At 40.8% G+C, this 19,763-nt stretch overlaps 1 protein-coding gene and 1 pseudogene across 1 annotated transcript in view; both read right to left on the bottom strand.

Moving 5' to 3' along the window:
- The window catches only part of GMDS (GDP-mannose 4,6-dehydratase), a 699,766-nt gene that overhangs the window by 71,652 nt on the left and 608,351 nt on the right, over positions 1 to 19,763 (bottom strand). The gene's annotated exons all lie outside the window — the stretch shown is intronic.
- Positions 13,274 to 13,385, bottom strand: LOC120942249 (annotated as a pseudogene).

Below are 19,763 nucleotides of genomic sequence, written 5' to 3'. Positions count from 1 at the left end.
CTCTGCTCTAGGTTATTGTTACAAAGTAAAAATAAATTCACTCTGGGTTCAGCCATGTCTGTGTAGTATAGAGACAGAGCTGAATTTCTGGCGATTTTTATTTGGCTACAGAAACATGAATCTAAAAAGTAAAACTGATTTTTAGTGTCTCAATTTGCTCTACGATGCAGTTTTTTGTGCAACATAATTACTAAAAACTGTTGGTTGCGATCCATAATAATAATAATAAAAAAAAACAAAAAAAAAACGAAAACCTCTTTAGTACTAAAGAAATTAGTACTAAAGAGTACTTTTTTTTAAAAGGTCAACAGCAGGTCTGTTAAAAAAAAAAACGCAACAGAGCACAATAACTCACAAATGTTTATAATATATCTCATTTTTTAGGGGGGGGGGGAGAGAAAGATGACATAAAAATGTGTGCGCTTTATTATCATGGATTAAATCAGTTAGTGAAGTCATTCAGCCCGTAGCCCAGCACATGACGCATACTGTCCATACTGCAAGTGCAGAGCGTGAAGCTTATGACTGACAGCGAGAGGCCACTCTGACAAAATGCCTTTCCTATCAAACATATCTCTGCGCAATATGAATAAGTACGCTGGCTGCCAACTGATTAACGCTGTAGTCTGCAAAATAACTTGTGCTAGAGAAACAGCCATTTCTAGAATCTACCTCCCCCAGCTGACACCCAGCAAAACAAAAGAACTTTTGTGTTTAATTTAAGGTGATGCATACCATCCCTAGGCTGACATATACAAACAGTTTAAAAGTCAGTCACTCCAGGGTACATTTCACATCAGCCTACTGCAGTTTATTAAAGCCACTGATTGGAGCCTTATGTTTCACCAGTGACACTGTCACTTTTTTCATGATAATAGGATCCAGATTTTAGCTGATCTTAAAATAGAAAGGTTGTAACATGATAAATCAATACACTAAATGAACATGTTAGAATTTATACATACCTATATATATATATATAAAATTTGCCACTGTACAGCTGTAGGTTCACAGGCATCCATTCTTAGCCCGTGTCTTTGGCATAATAAAGAATTTTCTGTAAACATTTTTAAAATGAGCAACCAGAAAACATTTGTTACATTTCTTGTATTCCTGTTTGCTGGGGTGTGACAGTTTAGGGTTGAGCAGCCAATTAGTTAAGTGTGAGAGATAAAAAAAAAAAAAAAAAAAAAAGTAATTTACATTTTTACCTGGATCGGCTTCCTGGACAATGTATGCCAAACCCATAGATTGAAATCTAATTACACTGGCAGATAATGGGTTTATGAGTGAATCGGGCACAATTGGCTGTAAATATACTATCTATAGGCAACTACATTTTCCATTTGCCTGAACACGTAAATTTAGATTTGTTGTAGTTATTTTAGGGGGGGGGGGGATTTAAATGGTTAGATACACATTTATAGCATTTATGGGCCTTAATATAAAAATGTGCAAGACTATATTCCTCGCCAAGTTCAAAGAGTTGAAAAGCTGCTCACTTTGAAAAGTCACATTTACAGACAGTAATGCCGCGTACACACGATCATTTTTCAGCATGAAGAAAACGTCGTTTTTAAAAAACGTCATTTAAAATGATCAGGTTCTGAAAAACGACAACATTTTTTTTCGAACTTGCTGCATTTTTTAACGTTGTTTTAAACGATGTCGTTTTTCGAGTTGAAAAAAATGATTGTGTGTGGGCTAAAATGATGACAAAAACCTGCGCATGCTCAGAAGCAAGTTATGAGATGGGAGCGCGCGTTCTGGTAAAGCTACCATTCATAACGGAGTAAGCACATTCATCACGCTGTAACAGACAGAAAAGCGCGAATCGTCTTTTACTAACAGGGAATCAGCTAAAGCAGCCCAAAGGCGAATGGAACTTCCCCTTTATAGTGCCGTCGTACATGTTGTACGTCACCGCGCTTTGCTAGATCATTTTTTTAAAACAATGGTGTGTGGGCAACGTTGTTTTAATGATGAAGTTGGGAAAACATAGTTTTTTAGACATGCTGAAAAATGATCGTGCGTACGCAGCATTAGATGCTGGGGAAACAGGGGCATGAACATTTATGAATGTTACATACAGCTCATGAACATCTACTCCTGGCCTTTAAAAATGCTATTTAAGTGAACTCTTAGGCTTCATTTCCATGGACGTTTTTACAGCTAAAAAACGCCTGTCCATGGTTTTTTTTTTTTTTTTTTTTTTGGAGCTGGCAGCGTTTTTGAGCGTTTAACGTCTGGCGTTTTTACAGCTCTAACACTGGAGCTTCAGAACGCACTGGTCCTGTTTTTTTTGCAGCTTAAAAACGGCTCAGCCATCTACAGCTCAAAAACGTCATTGTGGGCATGAGGCCATAGACTAACATGGAGAGCCGTTTTTTTTTCCAAAAAACGCTCAGAAAAGTGGCTGTAAAAACGTCCATGGAAATGAAGCCTTAAAACAATGAAAAACAAAAATAAGGATGAAAAACTCAAAATAGTAAACAAAAAAAATTAAATAAAAATTTAGCAGGGCCAAACTTCACCCAAAGTAAAGTCCCCAGAAAAACTAAAGCAATATAAAACCCTCAGCATTTAGGTGTAACACATGAAGCACAATAAAATAAACATTCCCCTGTATTTGTTAACAATTGTCATTGCTGCTTTCCTGAACTTCCTGTCTTCATAGGGAAAAAAATAGTGTACAGTGAAGTCTTGGGTCAGTCAGCTAGGAGAATAGAGAAGGAGGAGGGGACTGCCTTGGCATTCTAAACTAGGGGGCTGCATGTTTCTATTGATGTCATACAGTGTAGGGAGACAACTGTAGTCCCTCTATGCAAGGGTGGACACATAGGGTGCTGAAAAAGAAAGGAGCCACCCTGAAACAGGAAACCTTGGGATTAAAAGAAACTGCACGCTCAGTAAGAGCCGGTTCACACTGTGGCGACTCGTCAGGCGACTCAGCCGCCTGAAAAGTCGTGTCCCATTCTATTCAAAAGAACCATTCTAACATGAGTGACGCAAGTCGCTCCGACTTAGAAAAAGGTTCTTGTATGACTTCGGGGGCGACTTACATTGACTTCTATACAGAAGTCATTTTACAAGTCGCCTCTGAAGTCGTCTTCAGGACGCCTTGCCGAGTGGCCCCCCCGAAGTCGTGCCGCTCCAGTGTGAACTGGTTCTAAGAGCCGGTTCACACAGGGGCGGCACGACTTTCGGGGGCGACTCGGCCAGACGACATGAAGACGACATCTAAGGCGACTTGCAAAATGACTTCTGTATAGAAGTCAATGCAGGTCGCCCCAAGTCACCCCCGAAGTAGTACAAGAACCTTTTTCTAAGTCGGAGCGACTTGCGTCGCTCCTATTAGAACGGTTCTATTCACTAGAATGGGACGCGACTTGTCAGGCGGCTGCGTCGCCTGACGAGTCGCCCCAGTGTGAACCGGCTCTTAGTGAATAAATCATCAGCTGAAAGTGCTTAAAAAATTAGGGTTTGAAAAGTGTCTGCAAAATTGTCACAGTAATGAAATTCTCTTCATTTTTGTCTCACATTAAAGGAAACCACAATAGACATGCTAAACTGTAGTATGAATGAAAGGAAAATTATTTAGGGTGCTCTCAAGTGACAGAGAAGGTTCGGTCACTGTAAGAAACAATCAACATGGAAACCCTTCCTACTTTCTGTCACTTCCAAGAGTAATGACCTCTAGGAGTTTCAGAATGGATAATCTGTCTTCTTAGACCAGAACATTTTTTGACAGAAATGATCGCTAAAAGTATTGCTCTCTCATGGTAATAACCTGACTTTTCCTGAACATGTTTGTACAACAGGGAATTAAAGAATGTAGACACAATAACAAAGTGAGCAATAAATATGCAACTTGCTGGACATGCAGGGGTAGCCCTGAAAAGATGGAGTTTTATAGCAGGCACTGATATTTATCAAGCAATATATTCCAAGGATTCACTTTCCACTCTTTAACCGCATGTCTAAAATGCACACCATTTAATTCTTTAAATGTTCAGTTCCCCTATCAATTTAAACTGTAATTTAAAGGGACATTAAGATGCCAAATAAGTTTGGAACACCTACTAACAAAAAACTTAAACAGGAGATAAATAACAGATTCCTGGCAGTCTGAATGCTGTTGCTGTTATGCCAAAATCTAAGCACACAGCTACATACACAGTTAAAATGCATGCAGGATATTAATGCTATTTACGTGCCCCACCAATCATGCTACTTCGAGATCATGACAGGCAGAACAGACATATTTTCTCTACTGCCGTTATGCAATAGAAACCAGGTGACATTCCTGTCTCTAGCTTGTAACTGGACAGTTAGGACACTTTCACACTGATGTGGTGCAGTTTTCATGCAACACGGGTGCAGTGCATTGTACCAGCGGGTTTTGTGTTACCTGTGCTTTGCCATAGATTTCTATTGCATCGGGCAATTATTTATATTTTTTTAAAGCGCACCAAAATTACTGTATACAGTACTTTCGGTGCACTTTCAGAAAATGCATCAAAACCGCCTGATGCAAAAGAAGTCTATGGCAAAGCACCGGTAATCTACACAAAACCTGATGGAACACTGTGCTGCACCCACAGTACAGAAAAACCGCACCACATCAATGTGAAAGTGCCCTTAGGGAGAAGCAGAGGACTAATAGGGTCATCGCTCACCTTTCTGTGAACAGGGTATTTGCATTCAGCACATCAGGTTGGCTCCTAGTGCTGTCCCACCCTCTCACAGGAAAGATAGGAGGTCAATAAAAAGTCAAATTCAAGTACTTACACCATTTCAATTACCAAAAAAAAAAAAAAAAAACACAAACACAAAACTGCATTACCCGATGTATTTACATCCAGCGCTCGGCTTTAATGCCTCATGCACACTGGAGTTTTTTTTACCTTTTACCGCAGCTGTTTTTGGCTGTAGACATTTTCTTATACAGTCATTAAACTCTCCATCATGTTATCCTATATGTCAATGCACAAATAGGCTGTTTTGGGAAGTGGAGTTTTTGAGCAGTAAAAAAAAAAAAAAAAAAACTAGTGGGTTCCGAGAGATGTTTTTCAGCTGTAAAAAAAGCTCCAACGCTGATAAACGTCGATAAACGCTCAAAAACGCGGCTCATTTTTTTTTTAAAACACATGCTAAAAACTGCCAACGTGGAAAACAGCCATTGTAAAAATGTAAAAAAAACTCACTGCAAAGCTACTGGCGTTTTTATAATGTTATTTTATCGTACAGTGTGCATGAGGCCTAAACTGTATCTAACCCAACAAAAACTATGTAATATATTGTAACTTACCAGTTTTCAAAAGTGGTGGGTTAATGTTTTCTTTTTGTCCTTTATTTTCACCCGGTGTTTGTTTTAAAAACTCGTACTCCCTGTCCTAGGGTGACAAAACGATCTCAGTGTCCTGTATCCATGGAGCAGTGTTGTCACCCAAGGGCAGTTAAGTTAAGCCAGTCACAGACGGAGCAAAATTTATTTTCTGCAACCAAGGGTGTTAGGGGAATCCTTCCCACTGAGCAATTGTGTTCTTGGGCTTGGGGAAGCCATCCCCACAGGGAGAACACAATGATTATTGCTAGTGGCTATAACAGCCGCTAGCAATAAATGCATATAAAATCTGGCAGGCTGGTTGTACCCAAGTTAATCAACCAATTTGGATACATTCAGCCTGCTCATACATGGTTTGAATCTCGGCCTGTCTATGGCCGACTTAAAGCGGGGGTTCACCCTATAAAAAAGTTCTAACACTACATCCAGCCCAGTTCTGCAAATAAAATTACACTGACCTTTTTTTTTTTTTTCGCGGTAGATAGCGTTTATCCTTAGAATTCACCGCGGCTTCCAGGTAGGGTTACCGCGGGAGTGGGCGTTCCTATTGACATGCCAATTGATTGACATGCTAAACGACGGCGCATACAGTGCGTCACGACTTCCCGAAGGAAGCTCGGCTCGGCTCTATTCGGCGGCTGCGCACCAGCGCCGAATAGAGCCGAGCCGACCTTCTTTTCGGGAAGTCGTGACGCACTGTATGCGCCGTCATTTAGCATGTCAATCAATTGGCATGTCAATAGGAATGCCCACTCCCGCGGTAACCCTACCTGGAAGCCGCGGTGAATTCTAAGGATAAACGCTATCTACCGCGAAAAAAAAAAAAGGTCAGTGTAATTTTATTTGCAGAACTGGGCTGGATGTAGTGTTAGAAATTTTTTATAGGGTGAACCCCCGCTTTAAGGGCTAAAAAAAACAAACACTGCTCCATAACATTTGAGGGTGTTGCTCTGTAGCCTTAACACTTTCTGATAATGTTTCAGATAGCACTACACACAACACCACTGGATTTCTGGGTTTTGTTTTCTTTTTGCACCTATAGAACAAATTTCTTTTAACAGTATATTATTATTATTTAGGTACTTGTATAGCGCCGTTAATTTACGCACCTATATAGCGCCATCAATTTACACAGAGCTTTACATATACATTGTACATTCACATCGGCCCCTACCCTCAAGGAGTTTAATATCCAAGGTCCCTAACTCACATTCATAGTATATTAACCAGTTAACAACCGCCCTATAGACGAAATACGTCTACAAGGCGGTTGCTTAACTCTGGGAGGACGTCCTCCCAGAATCGCCCTCTGGGGCGCACACACGGGAATCTCCGTGACTGCCGGGTCCTCCGGACCCGGCGGATCACGTAAAATCACTGCTGATGGCGGCGGTTTACCATGTGATCGCTCCGTCAAATGACGGAGCGATCACTTGTAAACACACCGGCGTCATGTGAGGGCGCCGGTTCCTCCCTCCCCTCTCTGTACCGAACAGTACAGTGTGAGAGAGGGGAGAGAGCGGAAGCAGCAGCAGCTGCTGCGGGCTGGATCTGTGACAAATGCAGTCACAGATCCAGCCATCCATCCCTCCCTGTGCAATACTCTGCAATACCCCCCATACTCTGCAATACCCCAAACTACTCTGCAATACCCCAAACTACTCTGCAATACCCCAAACTACTCTGCAATACCCCAAACTACTCTGCAATACCCCAAACTACTCTGCAACGTCGCCTATGGGGAATTTTAAGTAGCGAAGTTTGGCGCCATTCCACGAGCGTGTGCAATTTTGAAGGGTGACATGTTGGGTATTTACTCGGCGTAACTTCATCTTTCACATTTATGCAAAAGAATGAAGAAAAAATACTACATTTGCTAAATTTTTTAACAGAAACAAAGAAAAATTCATTTTTTTTTTTTACAGAATTTTGAGTCTTTTTTCTCTTATAGCGCAAAAAATAAAAAACCCAACAGTGATTAAATACCACCAAAAGAAAGCTTTATTTGTGTGAAAAAAAGGACGAAAATTTCATATGGTTACAATGTTGTATGACTAAGTAATTGTCATTCAAATTGTGAGAGCACCGAAAGCTGAAAATTGGTCTGGTTATTAAGTGGGTTTACGTGCCCAGTGGTCAAGTGGTTAAACAGACCCAAAAAAGGGAACAAATGGGAGATTCTCATTGTTAATGTATACATAAACTTAAAATAAAATATAAAATGTAATAAACCATAAATAGGTACATTTGGCTTTAAGCAAACAGGACCAATAAAAATAAATAAAATAAAAAAGTACAAATTGTGCAATACTACTAAATTATCCATTACTGCCAATGAAACTACTACTAATTAAATTGGCCACAGTAAATCACAAAAAGGGCTATGAATTGCAGTGAAAGAAAGAGCAGATTATTTTCCAATTGACTGTAGATGTGAATCACATTAAACAAATCGTATACAATTTGCTATAAATGTGGACAATCTTTTGTTCAGATAACTAGTTTACCTGCCAAAAGTTGCAATTCTTTAGGAGGGAAAAATAAAGCAATTCAGCACATAAATAAAGCTGCTCTGGGGTAGAAATAAGGGAGTACCACAGAAAAACTCTGGTTTGCTAGGCATACTCTGCAGGACCAAGGGGCTGTCCTCACTGTCTGGGTATCCTGATTGGAAGTACCCATACAGATTATAAATACTGGGCAAATACTTTGCTTTACACCATGCAATTAGGTAAACAGCAAAAATGTGCATTAAAGTGTGTGCTGTTTACGAGGGTTGCCCCACTGAGAGAAGCTGGCATGTGATACAGGAATTATTTTTATTGACTGCAATGTTGAAATCCTCAAGAATGAGACCTGTTAAGTAAGAGGAAAGGAAGTGAGCATGCCATAGGGTTATTAATGAACTGTGTTAGCTATGCAAATATAACTTAATACAAATGTGAAATTGTAACAACTGTTACACATGCTTTACCAGAGGAAAAGCAAACTTTTCATACTATTAAGGAAGGTAATATTCATACATGAAAGCTAGGCTCTCCAAGAATAACAGTATTGCGTTAATACTTTATTATACATGCATATTTTATGTAACAAAGCATTTCTGGCAGTGCACACAAAAGCGCGCAATTACCATCATTTAGCGTTGAACAATGTTTATAGTACTTTGAACTATAACGCAATTAGATAAAATATCCAAATTTAACACACGCATTACATATACCTGCAAGAAAGCTTTTCAGTGTAATGCCTTGTACACACGATGAGAACACTGCCATTTTTTATATTGGTCGTGAAAACCGGTCGTGTGTATGCTCTTTGCCGAGAAAAATGGTCGTGTGTACAAGGCAAAAGTAGAATTTACCAATCCAGTCACAACTGAGCATTCTGTGCTCTTCTGTACATCTGTAGCAGCCACGATTTTTTAAATCTTACACTTATGTATGTATTGGATGCTGAAGATTGCAGCAGCAATTGTACATCTGCAAGAGTGTGGAGATTGTATTTGTTGGTGACGGGAATAACGCACCGCAACCAATTGTCTTGCGGCTGTGGCTCATTAGTCTCACTGAAAAGTGGAGTATACCAAAATACCGCACTCTAAAAGTGATCAAGGTGGGTCACTGGTCAGAGACTGAGCAAATTTGACAGTGATGAGTGTGTGTGTGTGTGTGTGTGTGTGTGTGTGTGTGTGTGTGTGTGTATGTGTATGTGTATGTGTATGTGTATGTGTATATATATATATATATATATATATATATATATATATATATATATATATAAATAAATAACAGTGCCCAAAATATCTAGCATCCACATGAACAAACTTGAATAGTGACTAAAATCGGTTTGTATGCACTAGATTCCATCTTAATATACAGCCTATTGTTGCCTATAGCAAAGATCTTAGGTTAGATGGTATAAAACTCTAAACTGTAAACATGTTAAAGTCTGCTCAAAAGTCTTCCAGTTTAGAGTTTGATGCCCTGTAAGGCTGGTTTCACATCTATGCATTTCAGTGACGCACAACACTATGCTCTTTGCAGTTACATTCACTTAGAACAGGGATTTGCAATTAGCGGACCTCCAGCTGTTGCAAAACTACAAGTCCCATCATGCCTCTGACTCTGAGTGTTATGCTTGTGGCTGTTAGTCTTGCTATGCCTCATGGGAATTGTAGTTCTGCAACAGCTGGAGGTCCGCTAATTGTATATGCCAGACTTAGAATGTTACCTATTGTAGTCCTATGTTAGGGTAACAAAACATCCGCACTGCAGTGCACACTGATGCACATACCTTGTGTTATAGACCACTTTGTCAAATAAATACTGCAGGGATATTTCATATTATATATTACCTGCAATTGACTACAGGGTTAAAACAGCAAGGGACACCATAACTACCATTCTGGCCTTGTAACATTGCTGCAATGCTGTTCCCTGGCGACTGGGAACATTTCATTTGTTAGGATAGGTGGAATACCAGTCTCTCCCGATTTTTTACAAGGAGAAACCACAGTGTGTTGAATCGCTGCAGTGTTGCAAGACAGGCGAAATCTGTAGTGCACCCTTGCATATACTGAATTATACAGTTCTGTAACACACACTAATGGCCAACTATTCAAATCATTAGTGGCCTTGTGATTAGTTTCTATGCCTAAAAGCATTGTATAGTATATACTGTAGTTAAGATTTTTGCATATGTTCTCCATTATATTTAGGAATGAAGCCTAAATCTTTCAATTCCATTAAGACTGTAAATATGCAATGTCACATACAGGTATATATCAGTTCATATTTACCACGTACAGCCAGTTGGTGGAGCGCTAGAGTCAGCAGACTACAGCATAGAAGTCATAAAATGCAGAAAACTTGCAAAGATGATTTTGATCTCTTCCTGCACAGCTCTGTTCAGGACACAGTTGAATGAGTCAGGGGAGGCATATTCCCCCAAACTTTGCTAAACCTTATAGATTTGCATGGAGCATCAGGAAGAGTCCATATATGAATAGCTCTGCAAATTCGGCATCATAGAATTCACGAGATGAAAAGGAATCCTGGACTGCCGCACTCTGCTCAATGACGTCTTTATTGGATAAAAATAAAAAATAATCCAAAATGGTATAGTCACAATGAAAGGTGAACATCAAGCTGAAGGTGGCCAATGTGTTTCACATCGTGAGATGCTTATTCATGAGCTCTAAATAAGCATCACAATGTGAAACGCATTGGCCACCTTTTTCTTGTTGTTCACCTTCCATTGTGACTATACCATTTTGGATTATTTTAGATTTTATCCAATAAAGACGTCATTGAGCAGAGTGCGGCAGTCCAGGATTCCTTTTCATCTCAAGGACCTGTCGGTTTCAGTAGGGCAGAAGCAATCTAAGGGATCAGCAGCTTTCAGAGCGGTTTTATTTCCCTACATCATAGAATTCACTCCGTTAACATCTCTAAAAAAATAATTTAAAAGTGGCATGTAGATCATACACGTATATCAAAAACCATTATAGTTTCACTTTAATGACTACTCCATCTAAATTAGTCTAATAGGCAGTCTACTATTTCCTACCATATCAGAAAACATTTGTGAATCAGTACTGCTTGGACCTTAACCACTAGCTGACGGCCGTACGACTTTGTACGGCCTCAGCGCGGCTCCCAAACTCTAACAGGCCGTCTTTTTACGGCCTCCCCTTTGCACGTTCCCCGCGCGCGCTCCCGAGCGCGCAGCGGGGAACTGCTGTGCTGGCCGTGTCCCTTGGACACAGCCAGTCACAGATCGCCGTGAACGGCCAATCGGAGCGGCCGTTTCCTAGGCGATCTGTGCGGCCAATGAGAGATGATCTCATATGTTTACATATGAGATCATCTCTCATTCCCGGCTCTCGCCGACAGCGGTGCTGTCAGGGGAGAGAGGAGACGGATCTGTGTCTCTTGTACATAGAGACACAGATCGGTCACCCCCCCAGTCACCCCCCTTCCCCCACAGTTAGAACACTAATTAGGGTACACATTTAACCACTTCCTCACCCCCTAGTGTTAACCCCTTCCCTGCCAGTCACATTTATACAGTAATTAGTGCATATTTATAGCACTGATTGCAGTATAAATGTGAATGGCGCCAAAAATGTGTCAAAAGTGTCCGCCATAACGTCGCAGTCCCAATAAAAATCGCAGATCGCCGCCATTACTAGTAAAAAAAAAAAATAATAATAATAATTCTGTCCCTTATTTTGTAGGCGCTATAACTTTTGCGCAAACCAGTCGCTTATTGCGATTTTTTTTTTATTTTTTTACTAAAAATATGTAGAATACGTATCGGCCTAGACTGAGGATAAAAAAAAAAACGTAAAAAAAAAATTGAGCTATTTATTATAGCAACAAGTAAAAAAATGTTTTTTTTTTTTCAAAATTGTCGCTCTATTTTTGTTTATAGCGCAAAAAATAAAAACCGCAGAGGTGATCAAATACCACCAAAAGAAAGCTCTATTTGTGGGGAAAAAAGGACGTTAATTTTGTTTGGGAGCCACGTCGCACGACCGCGCAATTGTCAGTTAAAGCGACGCAGTGCCGAATCGCAAAAAGTCCTCTGGTCAGGAAGGGGTTTAAGTGCCCAGTAAGGAAGTGGTTAAAGAAGGTGACACACCCCGAAAGCTTGTCCATAAATAATTATATGTTAGTGCAAATGAAAAAAGTATCCCGGACAGTACTCAATTTTCTCCACCATATCAGATATGAGAGGAGCACTGAAGCAGTCTCTGCTGTGAAATAACAAGCAGTTAAGTGCAAACATACACATATAAAACATTCACATAAATACTGAAAAAAAGTTAGGACTGTACTTTTCAAAAAATAAAGATGTTAGCGTGGCCACCACAGTGTAACATGATCACTGCACGATAAAGTGACTAAAATATATGTAGTATTAAAGCAATAACAAAGGCATTCAAAGCAAAAGTATGTACAGTAAAACTAAAATGGGGTGGGTTTCATTATGAGCCATGAATCTTGGGTGACTTCCCTAAAGTAGAAAAAGCGTAATAACAGCTTCTCTGTCTCTCACTCAAAAACTATTTTTTTTAGTTAAAAATGTCTTTAATTACTGGAAAAAACTAGTGTTTCTTTTGTCATGTAAAAAAAAAATAAGTCACAAAGCCATTCACTTTACATAACAATTTAGCATTTTAAAAAGGATGGTATTCTTCAGTGTAAACTAGAGATGATAATCTGAGAACGTTTTTCACTTTAGTTTCTTTCGCTTCTTTACTCTGCATACCACAATGCTAGATGAAAAAGTCATGTGTAGGTCAAACTGTTGCCTGGGGTAAAACCTAAACATTTTTTTCTTCTATGAAGAATACGTTTTCCCCGCCTGCAAAACTTGCCTGGGTTTACCTTATCTCAGTCAGATTCTCAGAGTTCATATTCTTTCCATTTGCCTCAATCTTTTAAACTGATGATACTTTGTTTGAAAAGAACAGCCCTGCCTGGGAAAAATATACTCAAAGGACAACATATTGAAATGGTTATATGCAGTGAACAGGCTGACACCTTTACAAGCACAAAAACAAACACACCAAGGTAGCGAAATTATTTCCAACTTGTCTATTATCAAGCCACATGGACACAACAATTTGGTAGCTGCACAGTTTTTTTTTTTTTTTTTAACAAGCCAATATTTTTTTTGTAGACACACTCACAGTGGGGTCCCAAACCCACAGCGTTATTAAGCACACCCCTGGGTGACCACTTTCAGGGGACACTTAAAAGAGCAGGCTGTCTTCCCAACAACTGGCCAGACAAGGCAGCATCGTTCAAACCAGGAGGCACTGGGCCTCTCAGAATCCCCCACACTAGGGAAGTACCATCAATCTACATGTTCCGTGGTGTATGTTCAGATCCCTCAGGACAACCATTATACTAGCAGGGATACCATACAACCCGCCATCTAAGCAAGACAAGAATGAGAGTGGAGCATCCCTACTTAATAAGAACAGATACTACTCTTGATTTTAGCCAAAAGGCCGAGAAGTAATCCTTCCTAAATTAAAACAAGATATTAAAAATATTGAAAAATCAAACGACTGAAATGAGCGTGCGCTTCATAAGACAGTGACTCTGATCAATAGAAAAAGACATGGAGAAAGCCAGATTAGACAAAACATCTTAGACATAAGCTTCATACACACAACCAGCTTTCCCGGCACAAAAACTGCCAGCAGAGCTTTTGGCCTGGAATCCCAGCCGTGTGTATGCTTCCTAGCAGTTTTCCAGTCAGGAAAACAGACGGGAATACCGATGGGAAAATAGAGAACCCTGCTCTCTATTTTCTTGTCGGGTTTCTCAGCAGAGCGTTTCCTGACAAGAAAACCGGTCGTCTGTATGGGTGAAAAACCGTGCATGCTCGATAACACTTTGGCGCATGTGTGGTAGTATACAAGGTTAGTGTGGGGTATAGAAAGATGGCGGTGATGGAATTGAATGCGACGAGACACCGGCTCACTGTAGTCGATGACGTCACCGTGTTCTTGCCATTCAAAAGAACAGCAGGATTTTGTGTGGCCGTGTGTATACACGGCTTTTCAAGTCAAGCCTGCCAGGAATCCCGTTGGGAATATCAACTTTTTTCCCTCCCCGACGGGATTCCCGGTCATGTGTACAGGGCTATGGCTACAAAACAATTTTGTCTTCACCTATCATAGTTTAGCATTTGAGTTCAGTGTTTAATATCAGTATATTTTAAAAAAAATGTTTTTAACACACAATTTTTTATATGCCGAGTATTCAACCTTTACACTCATTTTCTATCCCCCCCCCCCCCATTTAAAACCAAAGAATCTAAGTTGCTGACCCTTGAAGTAGCCATTATTTAAGGCAGCTTTCACTTTGCTGCACAATTTGGGTGATGAATTCACATTAGCATTTCAGTCTGATAAACACAGAATTCCTAGTAATTGATGCATGGTAGACTGTGAAACACAGGCTCTTAAATGTCAATCAGCAGCTAAAAATTGCTGTCTGCCTCTAAGCAACGTACACAATAATTGATAGTTTTTAGGTAGTGTGACAACTTTATCTAACTGTATAAAATTGTTCTTTTCCCTCCCCTTAGGCATCAGTCTTGCTTCTTCTTGTTTTTACACTAGACTGGCCTATGCCCTATGAAAGCTTTGTAGATTTTTACACCTCCATTATCCACTTACAGCAGTACTTGAGTATCTCTTTAAAGTACTGTACCATGCTATTAGTGCTGGATGGTACGCTTGCTCTTGTGTGCTGCTAGTATTTTCTAGGGCAAACAAAAAAGGTCACAGAGGTAATGATCACCATCACACAAGCTATAAATAGGAGAGAGATATATATATACATTTTAACAGGCTGCCCCATGTGTGTCACGGGAAAAACTAGCCACAAAATGTGCGCTCCTACTATGCTAGATGTGAATGGGGCCTGAAAGTGAAATTGGTGCGTTTACACAAGAAAAATGAGGCTCCATTCACATCTGTGCATTTTCTTGCATTTCAAAAATGTGTTGCACCAAAAATCACAGTAAAAAATGGTCCAAGCTCCGCGCTACAAAAATAATTTCTGAAGCATGTTTGGGGCAATTTCTGAATGTAGGGCAGCTCATTCAGGTGGATAGGCTGCCCTATGTGTGATGAGTGAAAATGCTACAAAACACCTCCCCCTCCTGCTAAAAAACAAAAGCAAACGGTGCCGTCTCCCTATCCAATGCGCCGACCCCTTTCAGGATGATGGGCGAATGAATTCTTGGTGGGCAGGGGTGTTTTTTTTAAGCACCTGATCAGAGCCAGGGGCTCTAATAGGCTTCAAAAAAGGATAGGCTTGGAGCGTAGAGAGTGCACCATGACCTCACTCAATTTTGTGACGATAGCAAATACATTTTTGATATTTTCACACTAAAGTTCCTCCCCGTCAATCAGAAGGCAGGTCGTAAAACCTGTTTGCTGATTGGCCAAAGCGCCAGGCAATCCTATTGGATGCCTAACACTTACAGGAAACCTGCAGCCAGAGGAGCAGAGGAGATACACGCTAGAAGAACAGACCTCCGCCTGCTGCCCGCACTCTGGAGGAGACACAGGACTCAGAGGAGAGGACACCACAGCAGGGCAAGGAGCGGTCATTGCCACGAGCCTCTGGCCACCCCTGCTGAGCTATATACCTCGATCTGTGTCATGCTGAGCTATATACCCTGATCTGTGCAAGGATGAGGTATATACCCTGATCTGTGTCATGCTAAGCTATATAACCAGATCTGTGCGATGCTGAGCTATATACCCAGAACTGTGCGAGGCTGAGCTATATACCCAGATCTGTGCGAGGCTGAGCTATATACCCAGATCTGTGCGAGGCTGAGCTATATACCCAGATCTGTGCGAGGCTGAGCTATATACCCAGATCTGTGCGAGGCTGAGCTATATACCCAGATCTGTGCGAGGCTGAGCTATATACCCAGATCTGTGCGAGGCTGAGCTATATACCCAGATCTGTGCGAGGCTGAGCTATATACCCAGATCTGTGCGAGGCTGAGCTATATACCCAGATCTGTGCGAGGCTGAGCTATATACCCAGATCTGTGCGAGGCTGAGCTATATACCCAGATCTGTGCGAGGCTGAGCTATATACTCAGATCTGTGCGAGGCTGAGCTATATACCCAGATCTGTGCGAGGCTGAGCTATATACCCAGATCTGTGCGAGGCTGAGCTATATACCCAGATCTGTGCGAGGCTGAGCTATATACCCAGATCTGTGCGAGGCTGAGCTATATACCCTGATCTGAGAGGCTGAATACTCTGTCCTGTGATTCTGGGGCTGTATACTCTTGACACTATGGGTGGAAGCAAGTGGAATACAGGGGATGGGGTGGGTGAATTATATAAATGGGTGGGGCTTATGGGAAGTGGGAGGGGTCAAAAAGGGCAGGCAGGGTCTGGCTCCCCAATTCTAAAACTTCACCAGCCGCCACTGAATGCGAGTTCCCGCTATGCAGAGATGTGAACGGGGCTTGACAGCGGAGTTTCTGTCCACTCCCTCCTATGTACTTGTATCAAGATGGCCATACACTATGCTATCTGAGTGTATATTGTGTAATTAGTGGGAAGGATGATCACTGATTGATTGCATTTCATTTAAAAAACGTGCACCTAGAAATGGGTGGGTCGGTAGAAGAGGTAGGAGGGTGGATGATGGAGGGTGTGTGCGCCTACGAGGTCAGCTGTCAACAACTTCCTGTGTCATGACCTATAGTCTGAGCAAGAAGTAAAGCAGAAGTAATAGGGCAGTGTTTTCAAACAGCTATGAAAAGTGAGGTAAGCCTGTGTAGAATTAATGGAAAGCGGTTTTATTTTTGCAAAATAAGTACATTAATGCTATATTGATACATAGGGGAGCTGGAATTTAGAAAAAAAAGGTGAAATTGGCCATTAAACTGCCGATGTTAAGTGTTTGCACTATAGGAATGTAAATGTACAACAGTCACAATATTGCTAGCCTCAGTGGGTAAAGATCTGTGAACTTCCGAGAAGAGTAAGGCTGAAGAAAGATTTTCTGGAAATGATGGTTATGGAATATGTTATATGTACAACAGGATTACTTGTAGGAGAAATCCCAGTTGAGGGAAGCCACATCAAGACTGCTTCTTTTGGCAATAATTTTCACATTTACGATCAACAAAGAACTTTTTATTTCTTAAGAACAACTCATCTGACTGTCTTATTAGCCTTTACAAAGCATGTGCTACTTAATGTATCTTCATACAGCACATTAACAAAATACCACATTAATAGCTTAGTACGAACTTTACAGGCATAAAAACACGATGTAAAACGAATAGACATTACATTGATCTTTTTTGTCTCACTATGAATTCATATGAACGAAGAAACTTCCTGCAAGCTCAATGTAAAATCTTCAAATGAATTCCATCTCAACTGGAGTCCTTACAACCAAAGTGGCTGTGCTCTTGGTTAGCCAGAGTATAGTGGGACTTGGTGGGAGCCAAAATTAACGCCTTAAATTTTTCTTTATGTTTTAGCTTTAAACAATTTAGTGTCATGTTAAAGAGGGAAAGAAAAATTAGATGGTTTGTTCTTCCATATTACACTAAATAAAAGTTGTGAAAAGGTTCAAGTGCAACTGTGGGCAATAAAAATATGATGCAGTCATTGAAAAGCTCTGGTGCCCTACATGTGGCCCATTATCTGTTGGGCGCCAGGCAACATCACTCCTAATGTGGCAGCTGCATCTCATTGCTTACAGCACAAGAGTACAGCACAGTGGTTCCCAGGGTCCATTGTGCTTTAATCAATCAGCAGTAGGAACTCCATTTAGTCAATAGGGTTGAAGTTGACTCTGCCTCATTTTCCATCATGAAGTAAGCTACTTATGTAGAAGAGTGGTGCTATATACTTCAGGTGAACTGGTGCAACATGTAAATGAATATTTGGGTTCACTGTCTGAAAAACTGAGCGGTACACTTTAATATGTAACTGATAGGAGGGGGAACTAGAAACATTTCTGACTAATTGAAGGAACATGGATTCTGAGCAGGTGTAGCTGTAACTAATTGGAGGGGGCTATGGTGAGTTATGGTGGCAGAGGACAGTTGCTTCAGTCAACCTGTGACACAGGTTAACTGATGGCTAGATGGGGGCTCAGTGACCTACAGAGGAGCACTCTAAATTGAGAGAGATACTATGACTGATGAAAATATTCTCCTATATTAAAGCGGTAGTAAACCCGCTGTCTTTTTTTTAAACCTGAAAAGCAAAAGCCATAATGAGCTAGTATGCACTGCATATTGCTCATTATGAAATACTTACCTCGGAACGAGGAGAGGAACTTACCTGGTCCACGCCGAGGGAGATGTCATCTTTCCTCTGCGTGTCTTCCGGGTATCGCCGCTCCAGCACTGTGATTGGCTGGAGCGGCGATGTCGTCACTCCCGCTCATGCACGTGGGAGACTTCTCCCTGGCAAGGTCCGGCGGCTGCAGTCAGCTGCGCATTTCGGGGGGGGGGGGGGGAATATCTCCTAAACCTTACAGGTTTAGGAGATATTCTTTATGCCTACAGGTAAGCCTTATTATAGGCTTACCTGTAGGTTAAAGTGGTAGTACAGAGTATACTACCACTTTAATCCTGGGGCTTCAAAAAATACATTGGCCATTTTGCATGACATTTCTCTTTACTTCGTAAACATCCAACACCTGCATAAGCAAGTGCAATGTATTTAATAATTTTAACAATCCCGAAACCTAGAAAATGTCAACGTCATGCTAATTCTCTCTCTACAAACCAGATTTTATCTCATCCTAAAGTGTGAGTTCACTTTTACAGAAAATATGTAAGGTGAACTTACACTCGACTCCGTCCCCATTGCACCTGGTCCTGGTAACCTGGAGAGTGACAATCGCCTGTTCTGACACATCGTATCGCCGCTTTACCAGTCAGGGTATTTGACATCCCCATGGCTTTCTCTCTTCTTCGCCCGCAGTGACATCACAGGCTACGCGGGTTCAGGTTGGTCAGCGCGACCAATTAGAATGCTCCTAAATGTACCTCTTGACGAGGTACGTTTTGGAGATTAAGCCCAAGATCAGCAAAGTGGCTATACAAGGTCTTATAGCGGGAGATCGCCAGGCTCCAGGTCAGCGGGACAGGGGGATGAGGAGGGGGTCCTGTGTAAGTTCATCTTCAACAGATTTTTCTGTAAAGGTAAACTTAACCTTTAAAGTGGAGCTTCACTCTCTCAATCTACATTGACTACAGGTATTTATAATAATCCTTACGTTGCTAGCATTAGTAAATAAAGCATATCATATTTATTGATTCTAAACTTTTTTTTCCTTTACACACACTTCAGTTACTTCCTGGTTTCCAGGCCTAGGCAAATGATGTTCTACATCCCAGGAGACTTCAGGGGAGGAGAGGTTTTCTCCATATCTACTGGCAAGATTAACAAGTAATACAATTATTTTATAGGAGAGACTGCAAAAAACAATATTGCTGTGTTATTGCTAGTGACCGGATGTATCATATGTGTATCTTTTTTGCCCATAGTTCCACTAAGTTTAAAGCAAAACTAAACTGAAATAAAATACCCACCTCCTCATTCTCACTGGCTGCAGTCCATCTTCTCTCCACTATTGCTGGATTTTTAACCCCCCATTTTTATTTTTATGGTCACTGATAGAAAAAGTATGTGAAACTTTGGAATCGTGCCCTACAAGATTAGCAAAAATCGTATTTCAAATCACTAAGGCTGGCCATACATTATACAATTTTCTTGTACAGTTTTCCCTTAGATTTACCAAAATCATATAATATGGGGTCAAACCTAAACACTTTCAATTTGTATGCAATCAGGCAGGCCCTTGCACTACATAGTTTAAG

The sequence above is a fragment of the Rana temporaria genome, chromosome 5 (genome assembly GCF_905171775.1).
Source record: "Rana temporaria chromosome 5, aRanTem1.1, whole genome shotgun sequence".
Taxonomy (NCBI): Eukaryota; Metazoa; Chordata; class Amphibia; order Anura; family Ranidae; genus Rana; species Rana temporaria.
The sequence above is the reverse complement of the archived record's forward strand: the minus strand, read 5'-3'. Positions and strand labels throughout refer to the sequence as shown.